This window comes from Canis lupus, chromosome 14, assembly GCF_048164855.1.
Source record: "Canis lupus baileyi chromosome 14, mCanLup2.hap1, whole genome shotgun sequence".
NCBI classification, from domain to species: Eukaryota; Metazoa; Chordata; class Mammalia; order Carnivora; family Canidae; genus Canis; species Canis lupus.
The window spans coordinates 43,558,774-43,578,416 of record NC_132851.1 but is presented as its reverse complement, the minus strand read 5'-3'; the positions used below and the strand labels follow the sequence as shown (position 1 = coordinate 43,578,416).

Here is a 19,643-nt window from a genome sequence, read left to right as displayed (position 1 = left end):
GGAAAGATATTCCATGCTAATGGATTGGAAGAACAAATATTGCTAAAATGTTTATATTACCCAAATCAATCTACACATTTAATGCAATCTATATCAAAGATTGCAATCTAGTTCACAGAACTAGACCAAACAATCCTAAAACTTGTCTACAAAAGAACCACAAAAGACCCTGAATAGCAAAAGCAATCTTGAAAAAGAAAAGCAAAGTCGATGAATCACAATTCCAGACTTCAAGTTATATTACAAAGCTGTAGTAAGCAACACAGTATGACACTAACACAAAAATAGACACAGAGATCAATGGAACAAAATAAAAAACCTAGAAATGAACTAAAAACTATATGGTCAATTAATCTCTGACAAAGCAAGAAAGAATATCTAATGGGAAAAAGTCTCTTCAACGAATGGTTTTGAGAAAAATGGAGAACAACATGCAAAAGAATAAAACTGGACCACTTTCTTACGTCATACACAAAAATATTCAAAATGGATTAAAAACCTAAATGTGTGATCTGTAACCATAAAAATCCTAGAAGAGAACACAGGTAGAAATTTCTCTGACATCAGCCATAGCAAATTTTTTCTAAGTAGGTCTCCTGAAGCAAGGGAAACAAAAGCAAAAATAAGCAATTGGGACTTCATCAAAATAAAAAGCTTCTGCACAGCAAAGGAAATCATCAACAAAATTACAAGGCAATGCAAGGAATGGGAGAAGCTGTCTTCAAATTACGTACCCAATAAAGGGTTAGTATCCAAAAATATTGAAGTAACTTCTATAACACAAACCCAAAAAACAAGTAACCCAGTTAAACATGGGAAGACATGAATAGAAATTTCTCCAAAGAAAACATACAGATGGCCAACAGTCACATGAAATGATGCTCAACATCACTCATCATCAGGGAACTGCAAATCAAAACCACAATGAGATATCACCTCACACCTATCAGAATGGCTAAAATCAAAAACAAAAAAATAATAGGTGTTGGTGAAGATGTGGAGAAAGGGCAATCCTCTTGCACTGTTGGCGGAAATCCATAGTGGTGCAAACACTCTGGAAAACAGTATGGTGTTTCCTCAACAAGTTAAAACTAGAACTGCCCTATGATCCAGTAAATATCCAGCAATCACACTACTAGGTATTTACCCCCAAAATATGAAAACATGAATTCAAAGGTATACATGCACCCCTATGTTTATAGCAGCATTATCTATAAGCACCAAAGTTAGGGAAGCAACCCAAGTATTCATTGATTGATGAGTGGATAAAGAAGAGGTGGTGTGTGTGTGTGTGTGTGTGTGTGTGTGTGTGTGTATGTATGTCTAATGGAATATTATTCAGCCATAATAAGGAATGAAATCATACTATCTGCAATGGCATGGATGGGGGTAAAGTATAAACCTAAGCAAAATAAATCAGAGAAAGACAAATACCATGTAATTTCACTTCTATGTGGAATTTAAGTAAATATAGTTTTGTTGTTGTTTTGGATTTTTTTAAAACCACTGTCTTAATGACTTTTAAAGGCTCTGGATGTATTCATCTAGCTTGATGATAAACAATGTCTCTATGTTCTGTCTTGTTTATAAACAACTGATAAAAATATAAGCAAATTTTAGAGCTGGGATAGGTTATCAAGGATCTTGTAAGAATTGGAAATACTTCCAATTTTGTTTTCCAAATATCTGTTTTGGATTAATCTTTTTGCATTATATATTCTCTTCAAGTATTCCTGGAACCACAAATGTGAAGAAAGAAGCCATTATTCACACATAGTGCACAGTAACACAACGACAGTACTTATCAGAGATTGTTGTACTTATCAAAGTCAACACATTTGTCCAAACAAAGCTACTGCTCTTCTTCGTGTTGATTCTATTCATACAAATTGTGTTTCTCTTTATCATTACTCCTCTCTCCTTTCTGTTTATTTTTCCCCTTTTTGGATGTATCCTCATTTTCATAATTCTCTCCTTTTTTCAAGCTTTACAAGATATAATTGACATATAACATCATGTAAGATTAAGGGGTACAAAGTGTTGATTTGATGCACTTATACATTGCAAAATGATTACAACCATAGTGTTAGCTAACACCTGCATCATATCACATAATTACCATTTCATTTTTGTGATGAATGGCTAGCAGTAAATTAACCATACTTAAAATATATCCCACTAAATCCAACAAAATGTATCCAAAACTCAATTTACCTTAGCACCCAAAAATACCATGACCACAAGAATACCCCTAATAGAGGTGGAAGTATAATGGAAGAAAGGTTAAATGGAGATGATGATCTTAATCCATTATGATTAAAATATATTACTTGATATATTTTATAATAACAAATTACCATGTAAATAAACTGCTAATATTCTTCCTACAACCCTTCCCAGGTCCTTGGAAGAAGCCTGGTAAAGATCAGGGGTCCTGTAATGTAAGCTTCATTGGCATTATGGAAAATTTACCTCAACTAGGTATTTAGATTTAAGTAGTTTTAATGGATTTGTATTATATAACCAAAATATGGGTGTCTACCAACTGGTACATTTTATATTCCTGTCCTTTATAATAATATCTGTCTTAAGGTGCCCGTAATCCAATGCAAGGAGAAATGAAAGAATTCATAACAGTGGAACAGGTCTGGCTCCAGGCACCTTCCTTGCAACAAAATTTATCTGATCTTTATTATAACAATTGATGGTTATTTCCTGACTTTCAATAATCTGGAAGATATCCAAGAGGATTTTTAAAAATAGACCAAGAAAGCTGGTTAACCAAGCCACTGTAAATTTCCAATTAAATTATTTATCTTAGCTGAACTATTACTGATGATATTTCACAATAGACACATGAGTTGCTGCAAACATTTCTCCCTTTTTCTCAGACTTCTAAATCAACCTTCTGCATCACCTTTACCAAATCGTTTAACTCTTATTTTCCTTAGATTAACCCAATACTGTTGCTTCATTCTTCTTTCATCTTCAAAAACTAATTTTTAAGATCTTGATCCAATTGTTTCTAATTCTTCCTTGCCCTCCAGAGTTTTTTTCTCCCATTAACTCACTTATTGCTCATGTTGAATCTCTACTTTCACATAGGCTTCCTCCTCTTTTATATAAAGGCTTAGGTAACACTATGTCATAACAAGGCTTGCATTCTTACACCTATACCTTATACTAAGGCCTCTGTCCTTAGAGAACTTAAAATTGACAGTGAAAACATAATTTTAAAAAAGAGTATATATTATAACTACATGTAGAAATTAAGTACACTGAAGAAAAAATTAACAGTAAAAAAAGTGTAAAACTATACAAGATCAAATTAATAAGTTTTTGCTAAATGAGTGGATAGCTCAAATAGACATGATACAATAAATACAGTGATTAGGGAAGACTTTTCTCAGAATGTGAATTCTGAGAAGATCTCAATGAGGTGAATCCCCAGAGCACTAAGGGAAAAGGCAGAGGGAATAGCAAATGTTACAGTCCCTGAAAAGGGATGGAAATTATTAGAGAAGCAACAAAAAATCCAATTGGACCAAAGCAGAGAGCATAAGGATGGAGTGTGGAGTAATAAGAGGTGGGCAAGTGCCAGTAAGATGGCCATGGATAAATGTGAAGAAAACTATTGGAGGAATTTGAATAGGGGAATGATATATTCTGATCTGTATTTTTAAAAAAGATAAGTCAGACTATGGAGTATAAAATCAACTTTACTAGAACAAGAATAGAAAAGTGATTGCCTGCAGTACTGCAGGTAAAAGCAGTTGGTGGCTTACATAGGTAAATAATGATAAAGATAGTAGTTAAAAAGGTGATAAAAGACAAGATTGTAGTTAAATTATTAAGAAATAGCTCAGAGAACTTGATGACAGATTAACTGTGTTTGGTATTAACCGAACGCTTGTGTCCCTCCAGAATTTGTATGTTGGAATCTAATCTCCAGTGTGATGGTGGTTGGAGGTGGAAGCTTTGGGAGGTAATTAGGTCATAAGGATAGAGCCCTCATGATGGCATTAGTGACCTCAGAAGAAGCCAGAGAGGTACCTCGTCCTTTTTTCTCTATATGAGAGTATAGCAAGAAGAGAATCTTGGATTTTCTAGCCTCAAGAACTGTGAGAAATAAATGTTTGTTGCTTAAGCTACCTGGTCTATGTTATTCTATTATAGCATCTCAAGCTAAGATGTGTGGGTAATAAGGGAAACAGGGGAACACAGGATAGCCAATAACTCCTAGGCATTTATTTGGGGTAACTGTGTGGTAATGACATTTGTGAAACGAGGGAGTGAAATAAGTGGATTAAGAACTGGAAGACAGAGTGGCTTAGTTGGTTGAGTGTCCAACGTTTGGTTTCAGCTCAGGTCATGATCTTAGAGTCCCGAGATTGAACACCACATTAGGCTCCATGCTCAGCAAGAAAACTGCTTGAGATTTTCTCTCTCCCTACGCCTCTGCCCCTCCCTGTGCTCACTCTTGCTCTCTCTCTCTCTCCCTCTCCCTCTCTCTCAAATAAATAAATAAATATTGAAAAAAAAAAAGAATTGGAAGACAGTAGTGCTAAGTCAGGAATCAAAATGTCTATTAAATTTTCAAGATGACATGTTGAGTAGAAGTGAAAATAAGAGGCTGGAGTTCAGAGAAGAATGAATGCTTCCAATATATAGGTGTCTTTAACATGTGACACCATCTCAATTTTCATTTGAAAAATTTTTCACCTTCCCAAGTAAGGGTATAGGTGGAGGACTTCTACAATTAATTCCTGGATAGGCATAGAACTCTGTCTCCTCAATTTGAAGAAACTCCTCAAATTTCTCACTAATAAACATCACTTCTGTTCTAACCTCTCCAATTCCCAGGTGCCTTCTTCTTTATAATCTCTTATTTCTTTGGGAAAGGGAATGGGGAAGAAGTAATTATTGGTTAAATGTCTGTGTTTTCAATAGCATTTTACTCAGAATTTATCAAAGAGAATATATACTAAAAGATATAGTTACTGGGATTTGATTACAAGGAAAATGAGACATCACAAATAACATAAAGGCTATTTTGTTGAGTTTCCTATGTTTCTAAATATTAACCGAAATGGCAGTTTTTCAAAATAAGATTGAGTGTATGGATATCACTGCCAGACAATAAAATATCTTATAATGCTAAGATATTAAAATAAGTTGAGACTACTAAAAAAATGCAAGAAAACAAACAAAATAAAACAGGTACAGTTCCCTATATTTGGCATATTTTGGGATCCTCCAAAATCACTCTACAAATCAGAGGAGAAAGAAAAATTTAATATGCAAGTAGCGTTCATACATGAGGCTAGTTAATTGGAGAAAATAGTTTGAGGTCTACAGTAACATATACAATCAAACATCCGATTAAGATACTAATTACAAAGAAATTAGATCACATCAAGTGAATATTTACTGATTTCATATTGGAAAGGACTAATTAAAAGCAAAAATAGAAATACCAGGAAAGGGTTAGATTTTGATTACATAAAAAATAAAAATTATTTTATGTCAACAATATCTCAGACAAAATTTAAAGTGAAGTTAAAAACTGAGAAAGATTAATAGGGTTTGTAACAGACAAGAATTGTTTTGTTTTTTTAAAAGTGGATTCCACACCCACGGTGGTGCCCAATGAATTGTCTGAACTCATGACCGTGAGAGATCAAGACCTGAGCTCAGAGCAAGAGTTGGAGACTCAACCAACTGAGCTATCCAGGCACCTCAAGAAGTTAATATTTTTAACACAGAATTGATATTAAGGGTCAATGGGAAACAAAAGTATAATTTTTTAATGGGAAAAATGTAAAAAAAAAGGTTCATAGAAAAAAAAATTCCAATTATAATAGGAAAGGACTATTGTGCCTTTTGTTACTAGTCAAAGGAAAAAATTAGTTTAAGAGAAGTTACTCTTTTTCCATTTAAAATTGGTAAATTATTGTACGTACTTATTTCTTATATGAATATTTTTGGAGTGCCTGTTATGTGCTGGACACTGCTAAGTACTGAAATATTTAAAAATAAAGTTTTCATGACCTTTGTGGTTGCAAGGAAATGCTAACTCTCTTAGACTCCTAATGAGAATTTAAATTAATACAACATTTCTGGAAGGCAATATGGAAATATCCTCAATATTTACATATGATTTAATTCAACAATCATGTTTGCAGGAAAAAAGACTATTAGAATATTGTGCAATATGGGTTTTTGTGCACATCTATGTTCTTCTGTTTCATGTGTAATACCTAATGAATTGGTAATGATTAAGAACAGAGAATTGGTTAAATCAATTATGATCCAAACAACTGAAGTTATATAGCCATTAATGTTTGGATAAATAAATGAACTGTGTTATATTCATCTCCATCACCTTTTAAAAAATAATTATTCAAGTAACATAATTGCAAGCATTATAATTTTTTAATATAGCAAAATATGGTGGTAGTTACATGAATTACACATATGATAAAATGATGTAGAACTGGAAACAGGGGATCCCTGGGTGGTTCAGCAGTTTAGCGCCAGCCTTTGGCCCACAGCGTGGTCCTGGGGACCTGGGATTGAGTCCCACGTCGGGCTCCCTGCATGGAGCCTGCTTCTCCCTCTGTCTGTGTGTGTCTCTGCCTCTCTCTGTGTCTCTCATGAATAAATAAATAAAATCTTAAAAAAAAAAAAAAAAGAACTGGAAACACATTTACCAATTATAATTCCTGGCCTTCATAATAGCATAAAATGTCATGGAACCATTGGGAGAAACTGGGAGAGGGAACACAGAAGCTCTGTACTATCTTAACAACCTCCTGTGAATTCATAATTATTTAAAAATAAAAAGTTAAAACAATATAGTAAAATATAAGAAATCAAAGACCTTTTAAATTAAAAACTACAACTTGGATTTTCAGTCCCCTCTTCCACTCATCCCCCATTCCCAAAGGTAACCACTGTTATGATTTTGATGTCCATCTTTCCAAGCCTCTTAAAGTAATTTAAAGTAAATTGAGATAGGCCACGTCATTAAAGTGATCTATTTATTGCCATAGACTGAATATGACGTCCCCTGAAAATTCTTATGTTGAAACCTACCCCCCAACGTGGTAGTATTTGGAGAGGGAAACTCCAAGAGGTGAAAAAGCCATGAGGATAGAGCTTTTATGAATGGGATTGGCATTCTGAAAGAAACATCAAAAAGCTTTCTTCTCCTTTCCATCATGTGATGACACAGTGAGACAATGGCCATCTATGAATCATGAGGTCCGCTGACACCTCAACGACCGGTGTCTTGATCTGAGACTTCCCAGCCTCCTGCACTGTGAGAACTAAATTATCGTTGTTTATAAGCTACCCAGTCTCCGGTATTTTGTTATATCACCCCAAATAAATGATAGAAAAAATTGGGGAAAAAAATGATACTGGGTTTAGATTACTTTTACTTCAATTTGCTATAAACCAGAAAACAAATATGCAGACATATGCCAAGAGAGCAGGTAAATACAGTCTCCTGCTACACTCCAAGATCCATCTGAGGGCAACACTCTTGGAGAACCAGAATCATCACCAAAGTTTGAAATACAGTTTTCAGTGTAGACTCTTGGAAGTGATGATTCACTGATTGAAGCACAGAAAATGGTATTTATTGGATTCAATAGTACAGGCTAGAAGCAGCCAGGCACGCATGTGTAGATCTTTGACTAGCTCTAACAACTAAGGAACTGGACAATTACAGGGGTCGTTGTTCTCCTTTTTACTTCATCACTGGATCTTTATCATGTCTTTGTTTACTGAACCATAATAAATATACCCGTGTACTTTTATGTTCTTTAAAAAAAAGATTTTATTTATTTATTCATAAGAGACACAGAGAGAGAGGCAGAGACACAGGCAGAGGGAGCAGCAGGCTCCATGCAGGGAGCCTGATACAGGACTCCATCCCAGAACCCTGGGGATCATGACCTGAGTCGGAGGCAGACACTCAACCGCTGAACCACCTAAGTGTGAATATGTTCATTTTTTTATGTTCATTTTTTAACTGAAATCACAATAGTATCTTTCCCTGTAATTAGTATTTACAAGATGCTTTCTTTTTTTAACTCAAAATATAGGTTAAAGAAATGGCAGCATTACTGCCTATAAAGGTCGAGTTTGTTCCTTTTAAAAGTGCTCTGTGGAATTCCAAGTTAGGAATACCTGTATCATTTAGCCATTTTCTATAAAAGACTTTTAGATCATATCCAATACTCTGGTATTGCAATTAGCGTTGCAATAAAAAAATGTCCCTTTTTTTCCTCCTCTACTTTGTTTGTTAATGATATATATTTAGGAGGGAAATTGCCTCCTGGAGGTCAATGCAATTTTTGTTTCAAATAATACTGGTAAATTGCTTTCTAAAATGCCTGAATCGATTTATATTCCCTCTTTAGAGTGTGAGGAGCACTTGTCCCACAATTCTACAAATGATTGCTTTTATTAACTGTTTTTATTACTTTTCTAAGATTAAGGGAATTCTTGTTTGAATCTGCATTTTCCTAATTATCTTTTGTTGTTTGCTTCCTTAAGCTTAAAATGTGTTTAGATTTTAGTTTTATATGGCATGAGGTATGAATTAGTTTTATACTACCATATTTTTGTTATAATAATGGCCTTGGCATTTATTGAACTGTTTTTTTCCCATTAATTTTGGTGTGTGTATATGCGTGTATCTCCTACCTGAGCTCAGTGAATAAATTATGAAAATCTGAATCAAATTATGAATACAATTAATATATACATATACACACCTATAATTGGACTTTTTATTCTGTTACTTATTCACTCATAAACCAAGAATTTGCACTATTAACTTCCACAGCTTTATGATCTATTGCTATTTGACAGAACAAACCACTCTTCTCTGTTCTTTTAATTTTTTTTTCATTGCTAATCTTATGCTTTGATGTGAATTTGTTAAACTGTTTGTTGAAGCTTGTGACAATCCTAACTGAAACTACAACACAGACGAATTTAGGGGAGAATCAGCATCTTGATCTTCACGATGCTGAGCTTCCCCTTTTGTAAACATAGTAAAAATTTCCATTTATTTAGGTCTTTTCATGTGCCCTTCACTAACATTTGAAAACTTTCTCCATAATGGTAGAATAAAATTGCTAGAATTTTTAGGCCATCCCTTTGATGAACTTTGAGAGTTTCCGTTTACTAATGTGAAAAAATTAAGTAATATTCTCTTTATTATTGTATTTTCTAATCTGTTTGCCACTATTCACGAGAAAAGTTACTGATGTCTGTCTGTGATCTTGTATCTGGCTATTTTGCTTGACCAACTAATTTAGTCTGGTTAAAAATAAGCTTCTATTTATAAACCAGTCACTAATAAAGGACTATAAAATGACCCCAGCTTAAAAAATATATACCTTCAGAGATATCCTTCATTGAGTCCTCCAGTGAAGCACTTTCCTAATATCTACCCCAATCCGTCTCTGTCATTTATTCCACTCTGTTTTAGACATAACACTCATATCTGAAATTACCACATTTCTTATGTGTCTATCTCCACCCCACCAAATCCTACAATCCAAAATTAGAATCACATTAAAATTATAGCAAGGACCTTGTTTATTGTGTTCACCACTTTATCTCCAGCATTGTGAAAACTATCTGCCACATGGTATATACCCAGTAAGTATTTGCTGAATGAATATATGAATATAGGTTTTATTAAGATTTTATTTATTTATTTATTTATGATAGTCACAGAGAGAGAGAGAGAGAGAGAGAGGCAGAGACACAGGCAGAGGGAGAAGCAGGTTCCATGCAGGGAGCCTGATGTGGGACTCGATCCCGGGACCCTGGGCTGAAGGCAGATGCCCAACCACTGAGCCACCCAGGCATCCCTGAATATAGTTTTAATATTAAATAAACCTTTACCTCCACACCCCTCCTTCAGCAGATGTAATTTCAATAACTTCAGTATCTGGAATTTATTGGTTTTTGTTAGTTTTTACTTTTTAACAGATTTCTTGGAATATGGGAAGATACTTTCTCATTATATATCCATAGGCTCTCTCTGTCTTATAGGACTTCATTTCTAGTGGTGAAACCTGATTTAAGGTTCTAGATGTGCTATTGTTGTGCTTTTCAGATTTTATTTATTTTTTGAGGGAGAGAGAAAGTATGAGCGCAGGCAGGGGCAGAGAGAGAGAGAGAGAATCTCAAGCAGACTCCCTGCTGAGGGCAGAGCCAGATGCAGGGTTCAATCCCAGGACCCTGAGATCATGACCTGAGCTCAAACTGAGTTGGCCGCTTAACAGACTGAGCCACCCACGTGCCTCTTTAAGTGCCATCGCTATAACTAAGCCACCTCCTGAAATTTCTAGACCCACTTTCCATAATGTCTTTCCATACTTGTATTGCCCAAAGATTTAAATATGATTATTCTGAGTTTATTTTCTTACCTGACTCAAGAAAATACTTCTATATAAGTAAAAAGAGATATATTTTGAATACCATCTTCAATTGACTACCTTCATATTACTATATAAATACAAAATTCTCAAAGCCACACTCTAAACAGAAAAAGAAAAAAAAGATCCTAGGATAAATGAATGAGGACGTGATTAAGCTAAATTTGCTTCTGTGAAAGTTAAGCTGAACAAACGTGATTCAAGAAGTGCCTTACTCTTTGGGTGTTCTGCAAAGGAAGGGGGAGTTAAAAACTATTTAAAATCAAGTTCACAGGTGGTAAACCACTCTGAGAATACCAATGGGCATTTATGCTCTGGGATCTACATTAACAAAAGAAGGGCTGGTCAGATAATTAATGCTTTCATCGATTTATTTGTTTTTGCTTGTTTCCTTCACCTAGTTTCCACTCTCATCTTATTTATGTACACAATCACTTAGGCAACAGAACTTGTTGCAGGTCTGCCATAACCGAGGTTCTGGGTTGGATTTGGAGGAGGGATGGTGTATAAAATCAGACAGGTTCCCTATATCTGTGGATCTTGGGAGTTCAACCCACAAACTCCATAATTTCTGATTTCCTGCCCCTCTACTTCTCTTTTTGTTTACTGGTAGGTAAAATTTCAAAGCATAAATGACCTTAAATAGTAAGCTATCTATACGTAGCATGAAAAGAAACTATGCATGATCTAGAAAAACAATTATTCAGTTACCAAACTGCAAATATCTTCCCCCTTCACTACTCATCTCTGCTCCACAATGTTCGGATAAAGCCCTTTGAAATTATGAAATTCCCAGCCTCGCAAATACTAATATTACAGTTAAATTTTGTGCAAATCATTCAACATTCCAGGGTAGGTCCTTTAGAAGTCATTGATGGACTATATAATGTCACAACATGCTATGTATTTTCCCTTCTCTATGTACTTTTTCATACAACTTCTCCATCATCCTTTGTTGAGTTACAGATACTACAGTTAAGTTGCTGTGCCTAGCTGCAGCTTCAAAGACACCTATGGCTTCCAGAATTTATAAAAGACATGATTTTCATAGCACGCTTTTTTTTTTCCTCCAATGGAAGGAGAAATCATGATCAAAGGTGGAAAAAAATCTACGAACACTTTATTTTGGAACTTATTCCTATTTCCTTTTTTAAAAAAGATTTTATTTATTTATTCATAAGAAACACAGAGAGAGAGAGACAGAAATACAGGCAGAGGGAGAAGCAGGCTCCATGCAGGGAGCCTGATGTGAGACTTGATCCCAGATCCTGGGATCATGCCCTGAGCCCAAGACAAACGCTCAACCGCTGAGCCACCCAGGCGTCCCACCTCTATTCCTATTCCCATGTTCCTTATTTGTTAACTTTTCCTTTCTGTTTTATATACTAATAAGCATCCCAGACAATACTTCATTATAATATCCAGAAACTAAAATAGACTAGTTCCTGCATTTAAATGATGTATTAAGTCAAATTGATATATTTTAAAAGCCAGTAACTTCATCAAGCATAGCTTTTCAAAATCCTTCTAGAAAATTACACTATACGCAATTTTTTAAAGACAACTTCATCCTGGAAAGCAATATTTTATTAACTAAAGATATTTAAATTTTTAACAAATTATATAGGTAACTTAAAGGATATAAAGAACAAGAGAATAGGTCACCGTATACTCATCAGCCAGCATCAATATTTGTCAAGTCAGGGCTAATCTTGTTTCACCTATATTGGCACCAACCTCCACCCTTCCAAGACTATTTTGAAACAAATCTCAGGTATATTATTTCATCGGTAAATATTCAGCATGCATGTATCTCTAAGACGTATAACATAACCATAATACTATATATCTAAAATAATTAAATATTATTACACTTATAATCATTAAAAATAATTCCTTAGTATCAGCAAATATACTGTCCACAACTGTTCCTTGTAAATTTAATTGGGATCCAAAATTGGGCTCATACATTAGAACTACTAAATATCTCTTAATCTTCTTATAATCTATGTCTCCATCTTATTTTTCCTTACATTTTTGTATTTGCGGTTGAAGAATTCATGTTGTCTGTGTTTCCCACAATGTATGTTTTAGTCATTATACTCTTGAAAACTATTTAACATGACCCTTTTTCATCTGAGGCAAAAGCTCTAGAGACTAATGAGAGTATAATCTATTCAAAATTTTTTTCAGTCCTTCAACATGTAAGTAGAAAAAGTAAATGAATAAAATACCCTTCATGGGGGACTAGATGAATAAACTATGTATATCCACAGCATGCAACATTGTGTAGCTTTTTGAAAAAGAAATAAGGAATTCTTCTAAATAGTACTATGTGTGATCTTGCTATATATATTATTAAATAAAAAAGCAAAATACAAATGTATGCAATGTGCTACAATTTATCTCAGTAAGAATAACAATGTATGTGCCTAATTGCTAATATTAATAAATATTTTAAAAATTTTAAAATATTTACATATAATGAGAGAAAGAGAATGGGGTAGAGGGAATGTGAAGACGGGAACTACATTTCTTTGAATAAATATTGTTTCACAAATTTTACATAAGAACAATGTAAATATTCCACTTAATTATAAAATGAAATGTTATGTAAAAAAGCAGTCCCTAAAAACTGAGAATAATATGAAACAAGTGAACCTATATAAATAGTTGACACAAAGTACAAAGAGAAAAAATATTCCAATTATTTTCAAGACATGGTAATTTGATTGTATATTCTTAGTGGGATATACTCTTTAGTAGGAACTGAAAGAATTGGAAAAATAAACCTAAAATATTTTTAGTAATTATATATTTGGTGGTAACATTGATAATGTACTCTGAGAATCTTGGGTTTGGAAAGCTGTCGAAAATACTCTCTCAAAACTCTCAGTAAAAAATATTAATAAAAATATGCTTTCTAATGAATATTGAACACATGACAATTAAGAAGAGAAAGACAAAGCTGATATGATTTAAGCATACAGAGCGCTTTTCCAAGACCTGTCTCTTATATCAAAAGAATAGGAAACTGTTACAATGACTGTGACTCACTATTAAATTCAGCTTTGCAAGCTTCTCTCAAAAATAATCTAAATGAAAGGTATTTCCAGAGGGAATTTTTGCAGGTTGAGGTCTGAAAGTCAGCAGGGGCCACATAACTCCATGCAGGGGAAAATGAATGTGCTGGGGAGGTGACAAGCTCTTTGTTCACGGGGGAAGAAAAAAACTGTGTCATCTAGATCCTAGTAAAAGCCATCCTGCTGGGCAGTAGCTTGCAAGGATAGCCCCCTTTGTCCACCCTCTTGGACTCATATGGCTCTGATACACACAATACCAATTCCTATGCAGTCTGTTGCATTGTTTTTTTTGTGATGATGTTACAAACCATTGCCTGAAAGGTCATCCAAAGTATAGTCACACATACACTTGTGTGTGCACATGTGCATACTCGCTCCCTCCCGCTTTACATGTAAGAAGCCATTGTCTAAACCAGCTTTGAAAAAAATAAAAATAAAAAATAAACCAGCTTTGATGAGTTTGAAGCCAAAGCAAAAATATGATTCAACTTTGTAAATATTAAGAAAGGAAAGACTGTTCAATGGAACAAAGTACTTGTTTAAAGTAAACTGTATTAAAATGTTATTAACCTAATGTTTAATTGCATAATGATATTATCTAATTATGTATAGGATATAACTGCCCTCCCATTAACTAAACAGTTTATGTGTTAAGGAACACAAAACATGCCAACAACATCCTAGGGAAAGTCATTTAGCCTCCCTAAACCTCCATTTCTTTATCCAAGAAAGTTGGAAGAATCCGACAAAGTTGAAAGAAATTCTCTCCAAGATATTTTCAATTCTAGAAAACTGTGAGCATATGATGACCTTTTAACATGCTATTTCCAACATCACAGGCAATGCTTACCCATGCGACGTGTCTAATTTTGGCTTTATTCATGTGTACGTTTAAGATCAGGATTCCAAACATATTTTCAACACATCTTTCTGCACAAAGCCCATTCTCTGTAGCTTAAAAAAAAAAAAAAAAAAAAGGAATCAGAAAACACATATCTTGCCCTGAAAGATTCATAGAAGGGCTGTTGGGCAGATAAAAGTAGCTAATTTTCAATGCTCTGATGCAGTATTGCTATCACCCTGGTAAAGACAAAATACTTTCTCACAATAGGGGAAACTTTCATGTGGAAAGTGACATTTGAATTGAATCTTTAAAGATGGAACAGTCTTGGGGGCCTGGTTGGCTCAGTGGATTAGGCCCCTGCCTTTGGCTCAAGTCATGATCCCAGAGTCGCAATTCGAGCCCTACATCGAGCCCTACATCGAGCCCATGGGGCCCCATGCTCATCAGGGACTCTGCTTCTCCCTCTACCCCTTACTCTACTTGTGTTCTCTCTTAAATAAATAAAATTATTTTAAAAAAAATGAAACAGTCTAATAGTCTCCTATATGTTTCCAAATAAGTGTCATAGTTCCATAAGAATGAGTACTGCTTCTTATTAGTTTTTCTTTTCCAATGTTGTACATACAAGAAGCTAAGATGCTTTTTATTTTGCATTCAATTGAGAACAGAGAAATTCTAAATCATAGAAAAATACTTGAAAGAGGTGAAAAAATAACAGAACAATCTCCAGATGCTAAGAATAAAATATTTCAGACCCTCAAAAGATGTTATCATAGCTTGAAAAAACTCATAAAAATTCAGGAATCTTTCAACTTAAGCTGAAAATATCACTCGTAGCCAGTTCTGGTAATAAATCATCTTAATAGTATGTTTTAGTTATTAAATATGACCTAATCTCTTTAACGATTAAGTCTATTTCTTATCTGATTCCCTAAGGATATAGAAAAAAAAAAAAAAAACAATTGGCCACACTATGGATGATAATCTCTTATACACACAGAATAACAATAAATTTTAAAATGAATATAGTGGTGGGAATGGATGTCAAGTACAATCTCAGAAATATGTACCAGAAATATGTAAAATTTGTTTTTTCTCTATCTTAATTTCAAAACTAAGCTCCTATATTCCTGATATATTAGCTGGAGCCTGAAACTGCTACTTTTGTAGTTAAAAAACATTAAATGTGTTGAATAAAAGCTGTACCATATTCATATAGTTTTCCCACCAATCTTTACTGTTCTTCCTTCCAAATTTCTTACAAAAATATTAAAAAATTAAAACAGAAAGCTTGTCATGGCTCAACTGCCAGAGAGAATAGTTGCTTTAAAAAGTATCCCTAAACACTGAAAGAGCAGGGATCCCCAAATCAACAATAAATACTTTGCAAATTTTGGAAGAGTTTGAGTCATTTTTCCCAATTACTACGACTGTATGATGCCCAGTTATTCACAGTGTGAGTGAGGATTGAAAGTTTATTATTCCAGAGGGCCTGGAGGGATCATATGGCACAGGAGACCATCAATGAGCAGGAGCAGTTGAAGCCAGATCCACCCCCAGGAGGAGGTGCTTACCAGACAAAGCAAGCAGGAGGCAAGCTGGCAGCCCCAGGGCAGGGCCCACCGTGCAGGCCCCTAGGCTGGCCCTCGCAGCCATGGTAGGGTGACCCTGCTCTTCCTCTTGTAAGGTTCTTACTGCATTTAAAATGAACAATTTACTTTCAATTCTTCTCCTGGCTTAGTCTTTCTTTACTGAAAAAAAAAAAATCCTCTTTTAAACTATGGGCTTCAAAGTACTAAATGACCCTCCCAAGGAGAGACTGTAACTCTCTAAGTATCACCTACGCAACCAGAGGGCAACAAACCCCTGGAAAAATCAAAGTCAGTAATACCTACAATTTCACAGAGCCTTTGTGAGAAAGTTGATGATTAAATGAATAGAAGGGCTCATTATTTCTATTATTGATAGAGCTGTGAAGGGTCACGTCCATTATGCAGGTGCAGAAGAGAAAGGGAAAAAAAAATAAAGTTCCACTAGGCTTAAATTTAGTTCATGGTGGTGATTTGGGACATAGGTCGATTTAATATCAAAACCAAATGATGTTTAAACAACTTATTTCTGGTTTTCATATGTTTTCAAATATACATATTTTTTTTATTTCTGGTTTTCATATATGTTTTCAAATATATATGTTTTTAATCATAAGACAGAGAAAAATATCCAAATCACTGCAGATTTATTCCCTAACATGTTGGGTTATTTCTTAGTATATGTGAAACTCAAGTTTACTCACTATATATATACTTTGAGACAGACTGACAATAACAACCTCATAAAAGGGAAAATGTTTTAATATGTAATAATACTATTTTTTTATAATAATATTATTTAATGGGACCTAAGAGAGACCTATTTCTCAATGCATTCTCTTTAGAAAACCTAAAAGTAGTGAACTTCAACATATCATACATCCATGCCTAGGCTATCTCTTTGATGATTTAACCAACCATGACAGGGATTCTCAAGCTTTAGCATGTTTCAGAGTCACTTGGAAGGCTTGTAAAAACACGGAGTCCTGGGCCTCACACCAGATTAAGTAGGTCTGGGGTGCACCTGATAATTTGCATTTTTGGCAAATCCCTGGTACGTCTAATGCTAATGATCCAGGGACCACATTTTTGAGATGCACTGAATGGGAAGACAGGATCCCTGTTGGTTTCAACCTCTATACAGAGGTAATTAAGTGTAGAGAATCTTGATAATCACTGGCACAGGATGAGATCCAGGCAGACAGAGATCAAAATGGCAGTTTTCACTTTAAAAAGAGCTATTGAAGATCTTTGCAGTAACAATGGATTTCCTATTACTGAAGACAAACTTATCTTCCCGGCCGCAAGTGCCCTAGAAATCTACCCATCTGTCCTACTCCATCTTCCTGTCCCCACCAATGGACGGGATGTTTCTTAAAATGTTGATGGAAAGAATTATTATATGACTACATCTGCAAATAATTCCTGACAGTACGATGCTTTCTGGGGTGAATCTATCCTTCTAAGACCAAAGCAGAAAATATATGTGATCAAAGCAGGTAGTAGGTGACACTTAATGCATGCAACGTAATTCCTGCTTCTTCCACAAGCCAGATGCAGTGCACAAAAGGTCCACATTCAGAGTGACTGACTTTTGTCAGAAGTACTAAATAATGAGTTTTTACATTCTCAGGCCAGTGTGATGTTTTTCAAAATCACTCACACAAACGTAAGCGAGCTCAGGCTTCTTGCAGTGAAGCATCAAATTCAAGGCTAGCAAAAAATGTCCTTCTTACACTGATTATCTTGGAAACCTTAAAGATACGGATAATTGAGAGTTTCTAAGGAGAAGATCCCTGTCTGAGCTTGCGCTGCCATAACAAGACATCAGCCCGGGCAGCTTAAACAAGACAAATGCATTTTCTCACAGTTCTGGAGGCTGGAATCTTGAGATCAGGGTGACAGCCAGGTCAGATTCTGGCGACAGGTCTCTTCTGGCCTGCAGATGGCCACTTTCTCCCTATGTCCTCACATTGCAGGGATTGGGAAGGGGTGGGGAGGAGGAGAGGGATCCTATAAGGGATCTTATAATCCCATCATGAGAGTCCAATTGTATGACCTCATCTAAAACTGATTATCTCCCAAAGTCTCCATCTCCAAATATGAGAACATGTGGGCCGAGGACTTGAACAGATATGAATTTGGAAGAGGACAAAATTCAGTTCATAGCAAGCCCTAAGGTAAGAAGAACATCCATCTCCTGACTCTTGGTGGTCTCTACAACCAATGTCAGAATTGTAACAGGCAGATATATGGCCTAGCATAATTTATGACAGGGGGTGGTGAGGACCACACCCCCCTATATATAAAAGTCTATATATAATTGTCCTTCCCAATGTCCATCTCACAATGTAGGGGCTTTCCCAAACATGGTGCTTTTCCTTTAACTCGGACCAGTCATATCTCCAGCTGAAAGCTCTGCACTGGACTCTAAACCAAGGTGCCTCCCTACCATCTCCACTTGGAGGCATAATAGACATCTCTAAGATAGTATAGCCAACATAGCTCTTAATCTCTACTATTTTCACTATCTCTGTCAATAAGCTCCGTCCTTCTAGTTAAGTCCTCAACCTTGGTTTTCTCTTTAACTCCCCTAGTTCTTTTACAACCCACACTGCATCAACAAATCCTGTCCATACTGGCTTCGAGGTAGATGTGGAGTACATTCATGTCTCACCACCATCCCTACCACACTGGTTCTAACCTGGTGTCTCCTTATCCAGTTAGGTTGCCTGCTCCAGCCTCCTCACTGGGCCCCCTGCTTCTGTGCTGCCCACATTCCCTTCAGCCTACGTTCACCTCCACAGACAGAAGGAGTCCCTTAAAACACGGGTCAGATGGAGCCACTCCTCTTAAATTCTTCCATCCACTCAGTGCAGTAGTTACTTGAGGCTGTTGTAACAAATTACTACAAACTGGGTGACCTGAACCAACAGAAACTTATTCTGTCCCAGTTCTAGAGGCTAGAGGTCTGAAATCAGATAATCAGGAGGGCCGTCCTTTCTCTGAAGGCTCTAGGGGAACATCATTCCTTGTTTCTTCCTAGTTTGTGGTGACTGCTGGCAGTCCCTAGTGTTCCTCGGCATTAGCTGCAATCACTCTGAACTTTGCCTACATCTTCACGTGGCTTTCTCTCCTGTGTGTCTCTTTGTCCACATTTCCCTCCTCAGAAGGACACTAGTCATTAGATTAGTGCCCATCTCCTCCAATCTACTGTGACCTTAGTGTAACAGGATGATGTTTGCAAAGATCCTATTATCAGACAAGGTCATATGCACGGGCAGGAGGAATTACCACCTGAATATTTCATGGTTGTCCTTGGGGCAAGGGGTGCTTTTCAACCCACAGCAAAGTAAATTCCAAAGTCCTTACAACACAAGTCTCAATCTTTTGTCCTTCAAAGTGCGATCTCTAGAGCAGTAGAAACAGCATCGCTTGGAAGGAAGTTTGTGTGGAATATAAACTCTCTCTAGACCTCCTAAATCAGAATCTTCACTTTAATATGACACCCAGGTGATTTACATGCAGATTAAAATTTGAGAAGCACTACCCCTCGAAAGGACCTACCTACTTTTCTGCTCTCCTCATCAGCAATTCCCCTCCTCCCACCTCTCTCCATTACTCTGCTTCAGTCATAATGGTCTTTTAGTTGTTTCTG

At 35.7% G+C, this 19,643-nt stretch overlaps 1 long non-coding RNA gene across 9 annotated transcripts in view; it reads right to left on the bottom strand.

Moving 5' to 3' along the window:
* LOC140604033 (uncharacterized) overlaps positions 1 to 19,643 on the bottom strand; it is a 247,272-nt gene that overhangs the window by 208,090 nt on the left and 19,539 nt on the right. For all 9 annotated transcript variants that reach the window (XR_012007065.1, XR_012007070.1, XR_012007063.1 and 6 more), the window contains one exon: positions 14,403 to 14,506. This is a non-coding gene — a long non-coding RNA (uncharacterized lncRNA). The remainder of the gene's footprint in view (positions 1 to 14,402; positions 14,507 to 19,643) is intronic.